At 44.5% G+C, this 17,990-nt stretch overlaps 1 long non-coding RNA gene across 2 annotated transcripts; it reads left to right on the top strand.

Moving 5' to 3' along the window:
• The first annotated feature begins 7,108 nt into the window (after positions 1-7,108).
• Positions 7,109-17,099, top strand: LOC114231520 (uncharacterized). 2 transcript variants are annotated; one of them, XR_008556257.1, is made up of 5 exons: positions 7,109-7,166; positions 14,942-15,017; positions 16,282-16,400; positions 16,508-16,607; positions 16,955-17,099. It is a non-coding gene; the product is annotated as an uncharacterized LOC114231520 (long non-coding RNA). The 2 variants fall into 2 exon arrangements; XR_008556258.1 differs by having other exon boundaries at positions 7,126-7,166; positions 14,832-15,017.
• The last annotated feature ends 891 nt before the right edge of the window (positions 17,100-17,990 follow it).

Below are 17,990 nucleotides of genomic sequence, written 5' to 3'. Positions count from 1 at the left end.
AAGACTGTCCTGGAGATGATCCCCTTGTATTTTGACTGTACAGTGAATGGACACTCAGGAAAAGAGGTAACATAAACGTAAACCAGGTACTGCCCACCTACGTCTCTGTTCACTTCCAGCCTCTGGCTGGGCCACGCTGGTTCCCGGAGCTGTATGTGGTCCTCCTGCCGACTGAGCGCAGCTCCGCTTGCAGCATGTCGGTCCGTAGACACGTGCGAGCTTCCTCTCAGAGCTCAGGCTCTCTTCCCTGAAGGGCTCCCTGTCCTCCCACCAGATGGACGTGCTCACTTTACAGCAGGCACTTGGTGAGCACAGGCTCTAGGCCAGCCCCTGTGGGAAGCCACTGAGAGTGCAAGCTGTCAGGTCAGAAAGGCGAGACTTGACTCCACAGTCCCTCACTTCCTAGCACTGCGACTTCAGGCCAGTTACCTCACCTCTGAGCCTCGGATTTCTCACCTGTAAAACAGGGGTCACGGCGTGGCCCACAGCAGAGATGGGAAGGAAGGACTGGATATGGAAGGCCATGAAAGCAGTTGGGGCCGTGCATGGCATGAGGCGAGGGTGTGCAGATGGCAGTGGCTGCTGCTGTCATTAATATCAGGAACGGGAAGTTAACCTTGGTTGGGCCGACATTTCCCTAAATCCCCTCTGCAGAGTGGCTGGTCTTCCTGCTGGGAAGCATGGAGAGCCGAGGCAAGTGGCCTGCAGAAAGCTGGTGCCTCCGGGGACTCTTAGGAAATTTGTTCTGGTTGTGTGTATGGGGCCTCCCACTCAGCATACCGGGCTGCCTGGCTGGGTGCCACATTTCCATGGGAATCTGCAGGCTAGTGGGTCTGGGCTGTGTGGAGAACTGCAGGGATATTTCACCTGGGACAAAAGAAACTTCTGCTTGGTTTGTTGCTTCTCAGAGGACACTTCTCCCTTTTTGGCATGGGAGGGCTTCAGATGATGGGGTTGGACTTGCACCCCGAGGAGAGAGCTGGTGAAAATGGTGGTGGAGGTGATCATGGAGGACGAGACTCGGTGTTCCTCCACTGCATGGTGGAGGCAGCTGCTTTGCTGATCTCAAAATCACAGTTTCTAAAGGTGGAAGAGACCTTAGAGATGGTCAAGTACAATCCTACAACTTCATGGATGAGGAAACTGAAGTTTATGCAAGTCATTTGGCTTCACTGTGACCCAGTTTCCTCATCTATAAAATGGAGACAGTAATATCTCCTTTGCAGAGCTGGTGTGAGGACTTGCTGTATGCGGTAGGCCCAGCATAGTACTTGCTTACAAGCCAAGCAGGTGTTCAGCAAATTTAATTCCCTTAACTCTGTGCACGGCCCTCTGTAAGATTTCTCTTACTGAATTGAGGTGATAGGGAGTTTTCTGGGGGTGGGATTTCTAGTACAATTGTGTGTGTGTGTGCCTGCACATGTGTAAATGTGTAATAAAGAGCTTTAGTACTAGAAACACAAAACCCACATTTGAATCTTTGCCATTACTATCCTATCTAATAAAAGAGTAATATGCAAATTGACCATCATTCCAACACACAAGATGGCTGCCCCCATGTGGTCAAAGATGGCTGCCTCCATGTGGACACAAGATGGCCACAACAAGATGGCCAGCAGGGGAGGGCAGTTGGGAGGGACCAAGCCTGCAAGAGAGGGCAGTTGGGGGTGATCAGGCCTGCAGGGGAGGGAAGTTAGGGGTGACCAGGACGGCAGAGGAGGGAAGTTGGGGGCAACTGGGCCTGCAGGGAAGGGCAGTTTGGGGGGACCCAGGCCTGCAGGAGAGAGCAGTTGGGGGCAACCAAGCCTGCAGGGGAGGGCAGTTAGGGGTGACCAGGCCTGCAGGGGAGGGCAGTTGGGGGCAAACAGGCTGGCAGGGGAGCAGTTAGGCATCAACCAGGCTGGCAGGGAAGTGGTTAGGGGGTGATAAGGCTGGCAGGCAGAAGCGGTTAGGGGCAATCAGGAAGGCAGGCTGGCGAGCAGTTAGGAGCCAGCAGTCCTGGATTGTGAGAGGGATGTCCTACTGCCTGTTTAGGCCCAATCCCGGTAGGGGTCCCAGATTGGAGAGGGTGCAGGCTGGGCTGAGGGACCCCTACCCCCCCCCCACCCCGTGCACGAATTTCGTGCACTGGGCCTCTAGTTGGGAATAAAAACCCAAGCTTAGGCAAGTCACAGAACTTCCTGGGAACTCAGCCTCCTCATCTGTAACCCGGGAATGTCTGTTCTCTGACCTCCTCGGGCTGGTACAAAGTTTAAGTAGAATCTTGTACATTAAATGTGCACAAAATGCCCAACAAGTACCAGGCACCATCCCTCCCTCTTCTCTGTGTTGTCTCCTGTATGCTCCACAGTGGATTTTCTGCAAGAGGAATGAGTTCCTAGGGAATGAGTGATGAGTGGGAGTATGAGTTGGAGTTCAATCTGGTCCTTTGAGTGAATTTCAATATGCAAAATCCATGCATTGGCCTAATTGATTCCTAGCTGCAGGTTTTCTCACCCCTCCTCTTCCCTTTCCCTTGATTTGTGTGAAAGCTGGTCCTTCTCTCCTATTTTTTAGTTCTGGCAATGATCCATATAACCAAGAATGAGAAGCTTCTGAATTAGCTGGAGATAATTTCAGGCTTATCAAGTAAGAATCTGATTCCGGTTCATGAGAACCAAGGGTTGAATCCCCTCACACTGGAGATGAGCCTCTGGTTTATTTGCAGAAAAAGGAGGAATTTAATCTGATGCAGGTGATGAGGTTCTTTTTAAAAACAGCTGCGGTAATTGCATCTTTATCATGTACAGTTAATCACATCTTTTAATATTTTTTCCTGTAATGGATTTTGTTCTTATACCTTCCAGACATCCTTGGTAAATCCATCTCTTCTTTCCTATTAACATGTTCATTAATCCTCAAACATTTATTGTGCTTTATTTGTCAGGTTAGAGAATTAACAAAAGTTGGGATTTTGAGCAATTAGAGTTACAGGCAGGTCAGAATCATGAAATATAGAATTTCAGTCTGCTGATGGCTTCATTGCCCAGTCTGAGTTTTGAAAATGAGGAAGCTGGGAGTGAAGGGCAACTCAAGTCCCATTTTCTTTCTGGCTAGTGAAGCTCTTGGGCACTGGGGGTATTGGTGGTACATTTTTGTTGGCTTCAAACATGTTTGTCTTAGGATACATGTTCCTGAGAGTAATCATCTCAGAGTCCACGTTAGGGTCTGGAATTCAAAAGCAATTACGTATTTAAAAGTTTGGTTATCTCATCAAATCTTCTTGAGATTCTAATACTTAGTTTCTTCACATGTAAGATGGAAATATTAATAATAACATTAGTAATTATAATGAGAGTTCTCATTTATTAAATATTTACTATGAGCTAGAGTCTGAGCTCGGCATTTCCCATGAATTATCTCATTTGATCCCCATACGAACTCAAAGAGAGAGGTGCGAATTCTGTCCTTGCTCAACAGATGAGAACATGGGGAATCAAATGAGAAGGTTATCAGCTTACCCATGGACACATAGACAGTGAGTGGTGAGCCAGAGTGGCAGCAGTGTTAGAGCCATGGATGCCAGCCATGATTATGCACCAATTCTGTGACCTTGGAAATCATCCAACCTTTCTGGGTTTCAGAGCTTTATTGTTGTTTGATTGGAAAACATGGATTATTTAATTCCTTTCTATCTCTAACATTCTGGAACACTGAGAAATTATATTGAGAATCAAAAGACTGAATAGAAGGATCTCTCATGCGGAATGCTCCCACCGGCCTTGATTTCTCTTCATGACCCCTCTGTGCAGGGAAGTCCTTACCAGGCTCCGAGCAGTTCTCAGCCATCTCACACCCCAAGCCCCTTAAACACTGCCCTCAATTTTTCAGTTTCTCCTCATGCATCCTGAAGCCCAGACGGCATGTAAAAACCAGATCCAGAACATTAATTCCGCTTCTTGATTTTGAGGAGTGTATCAGTTTTCTGTAATTCCTTGTTACAGAGTGAACATACATTATAGAGTTCAAGTGTTTTGAAAATAAGCTATGAAGAATTATTATCTGTGGAAAGAGCTGGCAGTTTGTCAACTTTCAGCGGCTGAGTGGCTGAATATACTCTGTGTGGTGTGGGCTGTCAGTGCTGGTCTCAGAGAGGAATGGGCAGGGGAGGAAGGGACCCAGCGGGGAGTGCCCCCCAACCTCTCAGAGAGAAAAGTAATTTAGTTTTTGGATTTGTAAAAGGATTTTCACAAGAACTTGAAGAAAGCTATGTAAATTGTGACACAGAGGTCTCAGTTTATATCAAGATGCAAAATAAAGACAAAGAAAACTTTGGTCCAACACAACTCAATCATACTATCTCTCATCCAGCCCAAGAACTTATTTACTTGTATCTACACCAGCATATCTCAGCATCACTTGGCACTTGATAAATTTCCTACTTCGTTTCAGTAATTTAGAAATTCATATTTCAGTTATGACTGTTCATGGCTTTTTGGTAGCTACAATTCTTTGAAAAACAAAACCTCCCTTTATCTATTGGTTAATTAATCTTTCACAGTGGTCTCTGCTTTGACAATTGCCTTTGTTTCCCCCTCTCTTTTTCTCCCTCTCACCCTTCTCCTCCCTTCTCTTCTCTCTCACCACTGCCTTTTACCTTCCCTTATATAAATAAAAATTTTGGAAGAGATTGTTCAGTGACTACCACGGTCCCAGGTTAGGTGAAAACACTTCATCTTGGCAAATGGGATCAGAACCATGGACAGCACCTACCCATGCACAGGCTTCTCCAGGGTCCCTCCCTCCCTCCCTCCCTCCCTCCCTCCCTCCCTCCCTCCCTCCCTCCCTCCCTCCCTCCCTCCCTCCCTCCCTCCCTCCCTTCCTCCATTCCTTCCTTCCTTCCTTCCTTCCTTCCTTCCTTCCTTCCTTCCTTCCTTCCTTCCTTCCTTTTTTTAAAAAAAAAAAACCAACCAACCAACCAACCAACCAAACAAGCAAGCAAAAACAAAACAAAACAGTATCATCGTAGGGCAGGATTGAAAGTTGTAGAAAAAAATTATATTCATTTAGAAACCACAGAGCTGAAAGTGGACTACTCTGTCTCCTGTTGTTCTGGGAAATATAACGTTTTTATTTTGGCCATAGCCAAAATCTTTTTGCTAGCTTTGAGCAGGGAGGGAGGATGTAATGCCTGGTGAGATTGAAAAAGAAGAAAAAGCCAGAGTTGACTTTGACCAGAGGTTATGAGACTGGAGTTGGGGCTGTGTATTCCTTAGTGGAGAGCAGCCAGTAGTTTGTCTGTGGGTCTTGATCAGCCTGCCTAGGAGACAAGTGAGTATTCATAGCAGTAATGGGTAGGAAACTGGTATACATTTTGTTCTCATAGGAATGGGGCACCAAATGATATGCAAATCACATGCAAATTGGCTGCCATTCTTTTGCTGCCATTAGCCCATGTAGTTTACAGAGTGTCATGGATCTAGGAGAGCAGTAATCTAAGTATAAAGAGCCTCACCCAGAAGTAAGGCAGCATCCAGTGGGGTGGAGAACCTTTTTCCAAGTAGCCAAGAATAGGGAAGGTCCTCTGTTGAGGGGCAAAGGCTGAGATGCTTTGCTGCCCAGAGGAACTCGTCCTAGCATGGATGGTAAAGTTGTGAGAGACACAGGGCCATTATGAGGACCATGGGATAGCATAGATTAAAAAAACATTTATTAATTATTTTACTAATATTTTGAATAGGTGGTACATGCAGAAGATGTTGTGATGTTTTCATTGTCATGCAGGATCATTTAACTTTTGGATATTTGACTTTGTCAATCTTATTTAATGGTATCTGGGGTTTGTGTCATAATTTTTGGCTTTAAGATTATAAAAATAATAAAATTAAAATTATAAAAATATGGCCATATATTTTGTCAAGTGATTTTAAAAAAATATATTTTTACTGATTTCAGAGGTGAAGGAAGTAGGAGAGAGAGATAGAAACATCAATGATGAGAGAGAATTATTGATTGGCTGCCTCCTGCACCCCCCCCCCCCCCACTGGGGATTGCGCCCACAACCTGAGCATGTGCCCTGACCAGGAATTGAATGGTGACCTCCTGGTTCATAGGTCGATGCTCAACCACTGAGCCATGCTGGCTAGGCATTAAGTGATTTTTTATAGTTTTATCTTTTGAAATTTATGAAAATTTCAAGTAAGTCTCTTTTTCCTGTCTCCAAGCCATCCAGTGTTCCTATCCAAAGTATGATGTTAACTGTGGATATTTTATAAATGTCCTTTATAATGTTGAGGAAATTACCTTCTATTCCTAGTTTGTTGAGGCTTTTACATGAAAGACTGTCTTTCACGATAAAAGTGCCTTTTTTGGTATATGTTGAGATACTGTGTTTTTTTTTTTTATTCTATTGATATGGTTTATTACATTCATTGATTTTCAGATGTTAAAATATCCTGTTTGTCTCTCTGCTATATTTTAACCTTATTATAACACATTTTGTTATGCTCTGTGTTTCCCCACTAGACTATGAGCCTGATGCAGGTAGTGTCTGCATCTTACAATAGGTTATTGACTTTCAGGAGGAAGATCTTTGTGGACCCTGAACTATCTGATACCCCTACCCCACCACTGCAGAGAAAAGGAGAGAAAAATGAAGTTGAATCAAGGTGTGTATTCTGGGTAATCCCTGGAGCCCAATCACCAGGGAAGTGCCTTTTTCTTACATACCAGGCTTCAAGCAAGTAATTCAAATTTGTGGATCAGCAAAACAAAAACCACAGACCTTCAGGGTCACTCTGGAGTAGCATAAACATCAAATGCTACATTATCCAAGGTCGTAGACCACTGGTGTTCATCCCTGTAGTACCTGGCATGTAGTAGGAGGACAAAAGAAATGTTTATTCACTTTATTATGACTGTGTACCCTGTGCTAGGCATTGGAGTAGGGAATGAGGTTAGAGAAATGCATGAAATGTTATCCTTATCTCATTATAATTATACATTATAATTATAACTAATAACTATTGCTTATCGAGTGCTCCCCCTGTGCCATGCTCAGTGCTAGGAGCTTTATAATGTTCTCCCTTATAATCCTCTGAGATAGTAACTGATGTCATTTCCATTTTGCAGATTAAGAAGAACATGTGCTCAAAAAAGTTCCTAACCTGCCCAGGGCCATGTGGCTGGTAAGTGGCTGAGCCAGTAAATTTTGATTACAATCTGTTGGAATCTAAACCCATGTTCTTGGCCACACTGTATATGCCCAGATCATCCACCTGAAGCAAATATTTTGCCTCTGAGGGCAAGAACACATCCCCCAGTTCCCTACTGTTCTGCTTTCAGAAATGAGGTTTGGGATGTTCTAGAAGCTGCAGGTGTGTGTCCATCCAACAGCTTTGCTGGAACGGAGCAGGAGGAGTGCAGGCCTGGACACTGTTCCAACTGTACTAGTCATGATTTAACATACACTGTTCTCAAAACTCAATTAGGAAAGTCACTGGGAGTGCAAAGGTCAAGGCAGATTAAGAAAGCACTGCTTAAAGTATTACATATGTCTCCTTTCCCCCCCATTGACCTCTCCTCGGCCAATAAAAAATTAAAAAAAAAAACAAAGACCACCTTTTTCCTCTGCATTTCAGTGTCACCTTTATCACCAATCAGGTGGCCATCTTTGTTTGGGTATGTTTCTGGACTCTCAGTTGGTTCCTTTGTCTATCATTGTACCATTACCTAACTGTTTTAATTCTTCTAACTTTATAATAAATATCCTTATTTTGTAGTATAAAAAAGAGAAAGCATTGCTTATTAGAATAAATAAATTCTTGCCTAGAAAACGTATATTCTATAATAATTTTGGGAGTCTGGTTTTCATAAGCTTATTGAAAGGAGCCATATATAGTTGGGGAAAGAGTTTGGAATAGTACAAGTTCCCTTAGGCAGGGGCAGGGAGGTTTGTATTGAAATGTGATTGAGTTTTCTATAATTCTTCTAGAGAGAATTAGGGGGCTAGATAGGAGGATATGACCTTCAGAAAAAGAAATGCAGACCACAAGTGCTTGTAGGTTCTTTCCAAAGCCCACAGACATTGTTTGAAGGTCAGATAATAATGGGGTTCTTCTTTTGGGGGGGGCGCTGCTGGTTCTTTTCATGGGCAGCTGGTAATGGGGGCTCAAGCCACAAAGACAGTTCTTGGGATTAAGGAACCAGGTATTTTCAGAAGAAGCACTGGTGCAGCTTTGGGATTCAATCACAGGCAATGTTGAGACATCCCTGGATCATGGCAAGGGACAGTGTTGTGACCCCCTGGATTACATTATGGGCGGTGCTGTGAGAACCACTGCTTTTTGACACATTAAGAAGAACTGTGGAAAGAGTAGTGGCATTTAAAGTTAGAGAAACCATTCATGGGGGTGGGAGATGGCTAGCATGTCTTAGACCTGGTGTAAAGCCCTCTCTGTACATTATCCTATGATAACATCCACCTCATACGGTGGTCCTCAGAGTCTTGGCTGAGGTTGGGGGAATCTAGGAGTACTGGGAAAGCTACAAAATTGTCCAGCCTTCAAGGAGCTGCCTCTAAGCCTCGCTGAGGGAAGAAAGATGCTCAGGATTGTCATGAGGCTAAAATGAGTTTTGTTGTCTATAAGTCAGTTGTCAACAAGTTCAACAAAGTGGAGGGCGTGTGAAGAGAGGCATGATATTTTGGCTCTGTTTCAGATTCTTACCCTTTTCTCTTGTGCTGGAGCTGTGCCCAGCCAATCATGCAAAATTCAGGAGAGTCTGAGTCTGGCCAGCTCAGGCTCATTAGCTTTATCAGGAACATGTTTTCTGGAGTAAATATGGTGTGTGTGTGTGTGTGTGTGTGTGTGTGTGTGTGTGTGTATGTGTGTGTGTGTGTGTGTGTGTGAGGTGTCAAGGCCCATGATATTCTATGAGGCTGCTGTACTGCCTCCACATGGCATAGGCATCCCCACAACAGGGGACCTCTGTCTTAATTCTGAACTGCTGGCCTTAACACCCCCACCCCACCGCACACCCCAGACCTGGATGGCTACCTTCTAGACTGATCTTTACATATTCCTTTATTGAGATTTGGTTCCTCCAATCAATATCTTGAATTCCTTATGAATGATTTTATTTTATTTTTTTTATTGTATAAGGTATTACAAATAGTAGTACATATGTCTCCTTTTTTCCCCCTCAGCCTCCCCTATCCCCTGGCCCTTGCCCTCACACCCCCCTCGCCCCCAACCAGTGTCTTGCTTCTGTTGGTTGTGCTTATATGCATGCATATAAGTCCTTCAGTTGATCTCTTACCCCCCTAAATGCCCATCAGCAGATTTTCTTATTTCATTGGAATTTGTTAACTCTCAAAGAAAGCTTATCTGGCATGCCATTAATACTGTTTAATACTCTAACAGAATGCTTTTAACAGGGTCTTTATGGAGACATGGTCTTACTCCATGGAATAACTCTAAAGATGGCTACTGTAGTCACTGGTCAGGCCGGTGGTTCCTTGAGAGGAATATCTGGCTGGAGGAGCCATGGGAATAGGAGAGAGGAAGTGGGAGAGAGGAAAACTCCATTATGTGGGGAGTTGTAGGGATGACTGGAGAGAGTGCTGTTGGGCAGGAGATGTTGGCGTTTGTGTATGTATCACAGCTAATTAGGAAAACAGATTATGCTGCTTTTGTGTCAAAATATCTGTAGGGAAAACAACCTTAATAGCAGGTTGTGGATGAAAGAAAATGAAATGGGAAAGAAATGAGGAGCATTTAAAAGAAAACAATTAGTCTGGAGGTATGGACAGAAGAGAATAAAGCAGAGCATGTAAAAAACTAAAGAAGTGGGCATTGGGTGGCATATACAATTCTGATGAGCCACAGTGTGAGAGAGCCTAGTTCCATGTCTCTTCAGCCTCACTGTTTTTCATGTTCAAAGCATCAAGGTTCCTAGGGGACAGGAGGAAAGGGGGCAACTTTGGGGGCACCCAGGAGGGGCAACTTCAGGTGGCCAGGCTGTGCATTGTCCATGGCCAGTCTTGACTCTGCTACTCCCTGGTCTTCTGCACTTTGTTTTCCTCTTTTTATTCTTCACAGTGAGATTCCTAGTCCTTCCATCCCTCTTAGGGCTTCCCTCACCATCCTTTAGTGGATGGCTCTCAAATTTGGGTCTTCACCAAATGTGTCTCCTGAGTTCTCTAGCCACTACTCATCCCATCTTGCATTATCTCACCTACTACATCTAAAATGGACTCACCTCTCTCCCTAGACTGCCCAGACATGCTTCTCCTCCAAACTTTCCCCATCTCAGCACATGGTACCACCATTCATTTAGTTACATGAGCTGTAAAAATGGGAATCTTCCTTGACTCTCCTCTCTCCAGTCAGTCACTGCATTCTGTTGACTCTACCTTCTACATATATCTCAAATCAGCTGAGCATATCTCTTTATCTCACTGGCACTGCCCACTGCCTTGGTTATCACTTACTATACAATTGCAGTGGACCTAGAGTTGCTCTGCTCCATTCTCCACACACTTCCCAATCCATTCCCTATGCAGCAGCCAAAGTGCTCCTTCCAGAACAACTCTAATCATGCCACTCTCCTTCCTAAAAACTTCAATGCTTCTTTGCTGTTCTGATTGTCTATTACTGCATAAAGTACTACTCCAAAACTTAGTGGTTTAAAAAACAATCATTTTATTATATCTCATAAATTGTAGATCAGGAATTCAGGCAGGGCTCAGCTGGGTGATTCTTCTGTTCTATGGAGCATCAACAGAGGTCAGCTGGTGGCATTCAGCTGGTAATGGGCTTCTCTAAAGTCACTCACCTATCTGGCACTTTGGTGGGGAGGGCCAGAAGGCTGAGCTTTGCTGGACTGTCAGTTGGAGCACCTACCTGTGGCCCCTCCAGCATGGTGGCCCTGGGGAGTTGGGCTTCTTAGTAAGAATACATGGTGGCTCATGGGTCCATGGGTGAGAATTCCAGTGAACAAGGTGGAGCTGTATGGTGTTTCATGGCTTTGCCTGATTTCCACAGTACTATACTGATTGAAGCAGTTATAGGTTTCAAGGAGAGGGGATAAATACCCTACCTTTCACTGGGAAGAGTGCAGCCATGTCTTCAAACTACCACCAGGGTGAAGAACGGTTTTTGTAGTATGGTATGTGTGATTCTTTTTTGGGTTGGCCCCTGCTGGCCTTTCTGCTCACCATTCCCTAACTAATTGCGTTTTATGCATCAAAGCTCCAGGCATCCGTGCGACTTATAACTTCTTGAGTAGTCTGAGCTGTCTGGCACTGTTGGATTCCTTTATCTGTTTAGAATGGTCCTTTTCACCCCTTCTTCATCTGACAAACTCCTATTTCCATCCAAGTCTTAGCTTAAGTGCTTCTTCCTGCAGGAGTCCTTCCATGAATGTTAGTCTAGGTTAGGTGGTTTCCCATGTGGCCAAATAATAGTCAGTACACAGTATTATAATTGCTTGTTTAACAGTCCACATCTCTCGCTAAACTGAAAGTCATTAGGGCACAAGACTGGGTCTTGGTCATCTTTTTACCTGTGGGATCTAACAAAAGACTTGATATATATTAATTCCTCAACAGATGTTTACTGGATCTTAGTTTCCTTATTTGTAAATTGGGAAGGTTGATTAACATAGAGATTTATCCAATGTACCATGTCTTAATTGCTTCCTTATCATAGAATTGAAAAGGATTCTGAAGCTACCACTAGCTCAGCAAGAAAGAGGATTGTGATCCATTAGTGATGTCTACCCTGGGCATAGCGTAGGGAAGAGGCAGCCTATATGCCATGCATTTGATATACCTAGATGAGATCACCTCCAGGGCTTCTTCAACTCTTCATGTCTGTCCATAGTATTACCTAGAATCCTAGACTATAAGAGCTAGAAGTTTCCCATGGAAACTAATATTCTCATTGCATAGATGAGAAAATTAGGAGTCAGAGGGAAAGTAATTCACCCGAAGAAAGAACCTGAGTCCAAGGCCAGATCTAAACTGATGAATCAATGTGCACTCATGTGCACTGAGCAGGAATCGAGGTTTAGTATGTTAGATAGTAGATGCTGACCCCAGCTCAGCATTAATTTTGTCCCTTGTCTACTCTGAGGTTTCAGACAAGTTTGTCAGAGACCAAACTGGGCTTGCTCCTGGGCACAGTCACTTACTAGCTGTATGTTCTAGAAGAAATTACTTGACTTCTAAACTCCAGTTTCCAATCTGTAAAAGATGGGTAATAGTAACATAAATCACATATACGAGATAATACAGGGAGAACACTTTTATCTGGATTATAGTGAGAACTCAAATGTTAACTATTATTAGTATTAACATTATGACCACGTCTACTCTTATCACAGGCGTTTACCTGGCTTATTCCCTGGAGCTAGCACAGAGACCCGGGCAGTGGGGACTGTGAGGCACAGATGATCTGAAGTCTCAGGGGTGACTTGAGACCTTGTTAAGGAAAATTTGAAGAGTCCCCTTTTCCCCAACCAGAAGGCTCTGAAACTGAACCCGGTGACAAATTGTGGCTTGCACCTGGGAAATGTCTCTAGACAACTATGGAAGCAGTGACATTTTTAATCAGGATTTCTGTAAAAGATAGGGAATCTCATCTAACAGGCCAGATGCTTTGTCAGATCTAAAAAGTTTTGCTTTGAGGAAGAGAGGGAAGAAATGGTAAAAGTCAACAGAAAATAATTGACAAGACAAATTATATATATGTATAGATGGCCCATTAGAGGACAGAATCAGCTTCCACTAGGGTTTAGAAGTTTGTCCCTAAATGGTGAATAGTAATGAATTAAGGTAAGCTGATTATGAAGTTTAAAAAAATAAATGAATTGGGGGAAAATCAGTAGATAGTAATTATTGCAGAGGCCAGCACTTCGGTGAGGACTGGGGAGGTGTGGGAATGGCGAAGTGTTGATCTAATTTCTGGAGGGCTAACGCATGAAGCTTTTCAGGCAACAATGACAAATGCATTTCTAATCATCTCCATATTAAATTTAGTATCAAGGACAGGGGCACTTCTCTCTCTTCAGTTTCATAGGAATATGATTAACATGGATATGAAAAAAAGTTCAAGGAAACAGAATTTGATTTGAACTTCATAGTCTATTTCAGAGTGAAAATTAAGATGTATTTGTAGGTTTTTTTGTGTGTGTGGATACCTTTCCAGGGACTCTAAATTGTGATTGAACCAATTCTATCTTGTACTTTTCCTCCCTCCCTTTCCCCTTTTCCTGGAGGTTTAAGTCTGTTGGGAGTGAAGCGAAAGGCAGAGAGATAAACCAGGGAGTGCCAGGAGGATGCTGTGCTAGGTGGGGAGGAAGACTGCTTAACGTTGCAGTGTGAAGGATTTCATGATGGTGTCATAGGGGAAATGAGCCCTTTCTTTGCTGGCGATGAACCCTTTGTCAGTTTGAGAATGGGGCTCTCTAAATTTGCAACCAGAGAATTGGACACAACCAAGAAGGAGGATCTTAGAACAATTATAAACCTGGTGGTCAGCAGTTTGCTTTTGAGCTGCCATGTAATCGGCCAAAATTTCATGGGCAGTCTGCACTTAAGTCTCTGGGAGGTTAGGACAACTTGGAATCCTATTTTCCTCTGTCCTTCTCCTTTACCTTTTGACTAAAACATTTTGATTCGGAGACTGAGAACCTGAGGAGCGATCCATGGGCATCTGCATTTGGAACGTCCTCTTATCTCCTAAGATTCTCTTTCACAATTTAATAATTTTGGGGAATAGTGAAGGTAAAAAAAGCATGGGGAGAGAAAGGGGGCTCCCTGGCTTTGACAATGAAGGCTTTCTTGTCTTATATCTTGAAAACAGGCTGTGCTTTGTAGCTCTCATCCTGTGGTGTTCCAGATTTATTTTTTTATAACAGAGATACTTTTTGGGAGTATGTGTACAAATTTATCTCCTCCTGTATTATCTCCTTGTTTAGGGAGGGGCCTTCTTTGAATATGCTCTACCTTTAGTAAGTAATTTAAGAAACACAGACCCTTGGTCTGGCTAAACATTAGAAAACAGTGTAATTAAAGGGACATGTTTAATTGGGAAATTGACCCAGAGCCCAATTTAGCATCATCATCTAGGTCAGTCAGGGCTCGGCTGACGTCAGCAGGAGTCTGGCTGTCTCAGGAGTTGGGGACAGAACTTGCTTGATTAAGATGTTTCCTGGGAAATGGAATTAAGCCTAATGATTTCCAATGGAAGGGACTGCTAATTGGGGAGGCAGTGCTGCTTAATTGGGACACCTGCAGGTAATTAACGGCTCCCTCCCGATGGCCTTCTCTGTAGTTATGACTCTGGGAGATTAAGACAATGTGGAGATATAGGCATTCACAGCCCCTGGGCCATGTCTCTCCCTTGGCCCTCTGTTCAAGGCCCCTCAACCAGGCCACTTTTCTATTCTTGGCAAACAGTGCTTCGAATGAGCCTTCCATGGACTCTCAGGAGCTTAGGTGAGTCTAGATGTCTGGAACTAAACTACTGCCAGGAAGTCTAATAAGCTCCCTGCAAATGGGAGAAAAGGCAATAAGGTAACATGGAAGTGCCCTGTATTTTGATCTTGACACCCAGACCCCAGAGACCTCTGTATCATGTGACTGACTGAATGGGACGTAAGATGTCACCTTCTGCAGGGAGGAGAAACCTTGGTGAAAAATACTCTGGAGTAGGAGTTGGATAAACTGATTTCTAGATCCAAGTCTACTGCCAACTGGCACAGTGACACCTCTTTTAGGCCTCAGTTTTCTCAACTATAAAATGGGAATGATTCTACCTAATTATGAACCGACCCTTTCATTCTAGGTGCTACGTAAGGGACTGGAGAAGGATGAAGTTTCAATCTGTGTTCCAAGGAGCTCAGACTACCAGAGTGGACACATCTGTAAAGCAGCACTTGCTATTTTGTGTTGCAGGTCCTACTGGGCAATGGAGGAGAAGATCAGTCACCAGAGAAGATCAGAAAAGGGCTCAGAGGGAGGCAACATTAAAGTTAGTGTTTGAGAGAAGATTTATGAATGGATAAAGCAGGGGGAGAAAGCATCCCAGGCAGAGAAACGACATACACAAAGGCACAGGCATGTAACCCTGTGGCACATTCCAGGGTTGCCACTGCTGTGCATTTCTGTTCCGTGGGAAGGTTATACACTGTGGGGAAAGAGAAAGCGGGGGGATGCAAGATAGTGGTGGTCACAGGCGACGGGTCACGAAGGGAACCTTGGCTGGACTTTCTCTAACAGGCAGTGGGTGGTTATTGAGGAGTGGTTGGTGTGGTAGTGACACAGTCACACCTGAGCCTGAGAAGAGGCTCTGATAGAAGAAGGGACCCAATCCGGGAGCTGGATTGGAGGAAGGGCGAGGCTGGAGGCAGGGAGGTTGCTACGATTGTCCAGAAGACAAATGGCAAGTCCCTGAATTTGGGCAAAGGCGGTAGAGAGTGAGGAGAGGGAATGATTTGAGTTTGTATTATGAATTTCTTTGTTTGTTGGTGTTTATATTTTTTAAGCTGCTCAGAAGTGTGGAATCACAAGCCTCAGTAGAGCCCTTGCTTCCTTTCCCCCAAAGGGCCTTGTTCACACTCCTTTACCTGCTCCAACCCCTGGCTCTGCGGAGAGAGGCTCCTGGACCCAACTTTCCAGAGGAAACTTTGGCAAGGCTTGGGACTCCCACCCAGTGTCCTCACACAAGAGGAGTGAGAAAGACAAGAATTTGGGGCCTCCTGTTTCCCCAGGAGGTTTAGGAAAGAGAGCGCTGAGAACAGGCAGGAACCCAGTTTAGTGCTTGCGTTTCAGTGGGTTTGGCAAAAAATAACTGATTGAAAAGCAGCCTAGATGGAGAGGCACAAAGGTGAGCTGAAGCCTTCAGTAATTGCAGCTTTATTGTGACAGTCATCTCCTGTTCTCTCCTTTCATTCCCAGTTTGGGTAATAGGCACAGCATTCATGACTCAATGGATAAGGTAGGGGTCCATTTCCAATTTTTTTGAAAAGCAGTTCTTAAGGGTTGGGTCATCTTAAAAGCTCAGTGCAGACTGTTGGCATGAATGCAGACTCTTGGGACTAAAGCTATTACCATCTATGCCCCATCGAAAAGCATCTTCAGTATTGAGGTTTTTTTGAAGTGTTCAGCTATGTGCTTCCATGAATAGCCCGTGTTCAGGGTGTGAGTTAGTGGGCATGAGGTATGCTAGATGGGGAATGTCTTGCTTTTTATCTGAACAAGCGGAGATCCACGTCTCCTCCTCTTAACTGTTGCAGCACTGACTGTCTAGATCACCGCTTAGCAGAGAGGACCTCAGACTGAGATTGAAATTTGTGTGCATCCACGTGAAAAGTATTGCTTGGTACATTCTCAGAATTCTCATCCCAAAGTGCAGGTAAGTTCCTTTCAACGTGTTTTGCTTCCTTCCCAAGTTAAAAGAACCCTGTTAGAACAAGTCCCCCTGTTTGGGGAACCTCCGGTTGACCTACCTTTTCTATCCAGCCTGTGAGGTCAGGATCTTGTGTTTCCTCCTGTGGCCTCCACGTGCCCGGTAGAGTGAAGCACCCAGCAGTTCCTCAGGACGAGCATCACCACTGACCACGTGAGACTGATTGCGCTCATGGCTTGGAAGAGTTAGTCTTATTCCCTTGGTATGTATATACCCGCTAAATGAATGAATTTACTTGATTCGAGGAAAGGGTTTCCCTTGAGGAAAAAGCAGGGACTGTGCTATAAGTTTTTCCCCCCAGAACTCTTCCTAAAATCATAAAAAGAGCAGTCCTGCATTAGTAAGTAACTGCCCCTTGTGCTTAGGATGAAACCCAGCCCCCTCTCCGTGGCCAACCAGGTCTGGCATAATCCAGCCTCTGTGAACTTCTGTGGGCTCATCTTACTCTGCTGTCCCCTTTGCTGACTCTGTGTCAGCTGCTCTAATCACTTGTCACACAGGCCCATCCCAGGGACAAGCATGGACCGCGCCTCTGACTGGGATGCTCTGCTCCTCCATGTCCAGCTCCTCCATGTCCTCACAGTCCTTCCACTGGCCATGGGAGGTCTTGTCTGACACTAAATCTAAATCAGGCTTCCTCTCTCTACTCTGTCATCCACCCTACACTCTCACGTAAAGCCTTTATTAAAATGTGTTGAGCCATATCTATGTGTGAGATTATTGGCTTAGGCTGTCTCTCTGTCTAGACCAGTGATGGGCAACCTTTTGAGCTTGGTGTGTCAAACTTCGCCAAAAAACTGAGCATAACTCGGGTAGTGTATCACTTTGAGGAAAAAACATTATTTTGCAAATGTTTTATCCTCAGCATGCGGCCGCCTGAGCGGCCGCGTGTCATCAGAAATGGCTACACGTGTTAGTGGTGACACGCGTGTCATAGGTTCGCCATCACTGGTCTAGACTAAACTCCTGAGGGAAAAATCTCATATTCACTACTAAATTCTAGTGCCCAGCATAGTGCCTGGCACATAGTAGGTGCTTAACAAATACCATTTGAGAAAATGAATGATTGATGTTGACTTTTAGTCCAGTGTGGCAGCCAAGGTGGACAGAGCTGGGAAGATTCAGCCATAGTGTTGCCCCATCACGGAGACAACAATGGCCACAGTGCTTCTAGAACTTTCCTATATCTAAACAAAGAGACTCATGCCAGGGCTTCGATACTTTAGACTTGACAGTAGTTCTGCTTTTGCATCTCCTATCCTCTTTCAGTCCTGAAGGTGCCCTTGGTACTTACGCTGTCCCTGTGGGGTGGGGTGGTCCAACGGGCTGGGAGCCCGGGCAGGAAGGGAGGACGGAGCAGGTCATTTGGCCAGATTGGAGGTGAGCAGAGCAGTTTTCTTAGCAGGATGTCTGTTGATGAAATACCTACAACCAGTTGTGAGAGGTTATTAATCTCAATTAAAACTGCTTAGGATGAGATTGGATTTGGGCTGACTGTCCAAGCCAAGCGTGGCCCACTTGATAGTCTGCTCAATG

Source organism: Eptesicus fuscus, chromosome 6, assembly GCF_027574615.1.
Source record: "Eptesicus fuscus isolate TK198812 chromosome 6, DD_ASM_mEF_20220401, whole genome shotgun sequence".
In the NCBI taxonomy this organism is placed as follows: Eukaryota; Metazoa; Chordata; class Mammalia; order Chiroptera; family Vespertilionidae; genus Eptesicus; species Eptesicus fuscus.
Note: the sequence above shows the minus strand (reverse complement) of the source record. Positions and strands in the feature narration are given on the sequence as shown.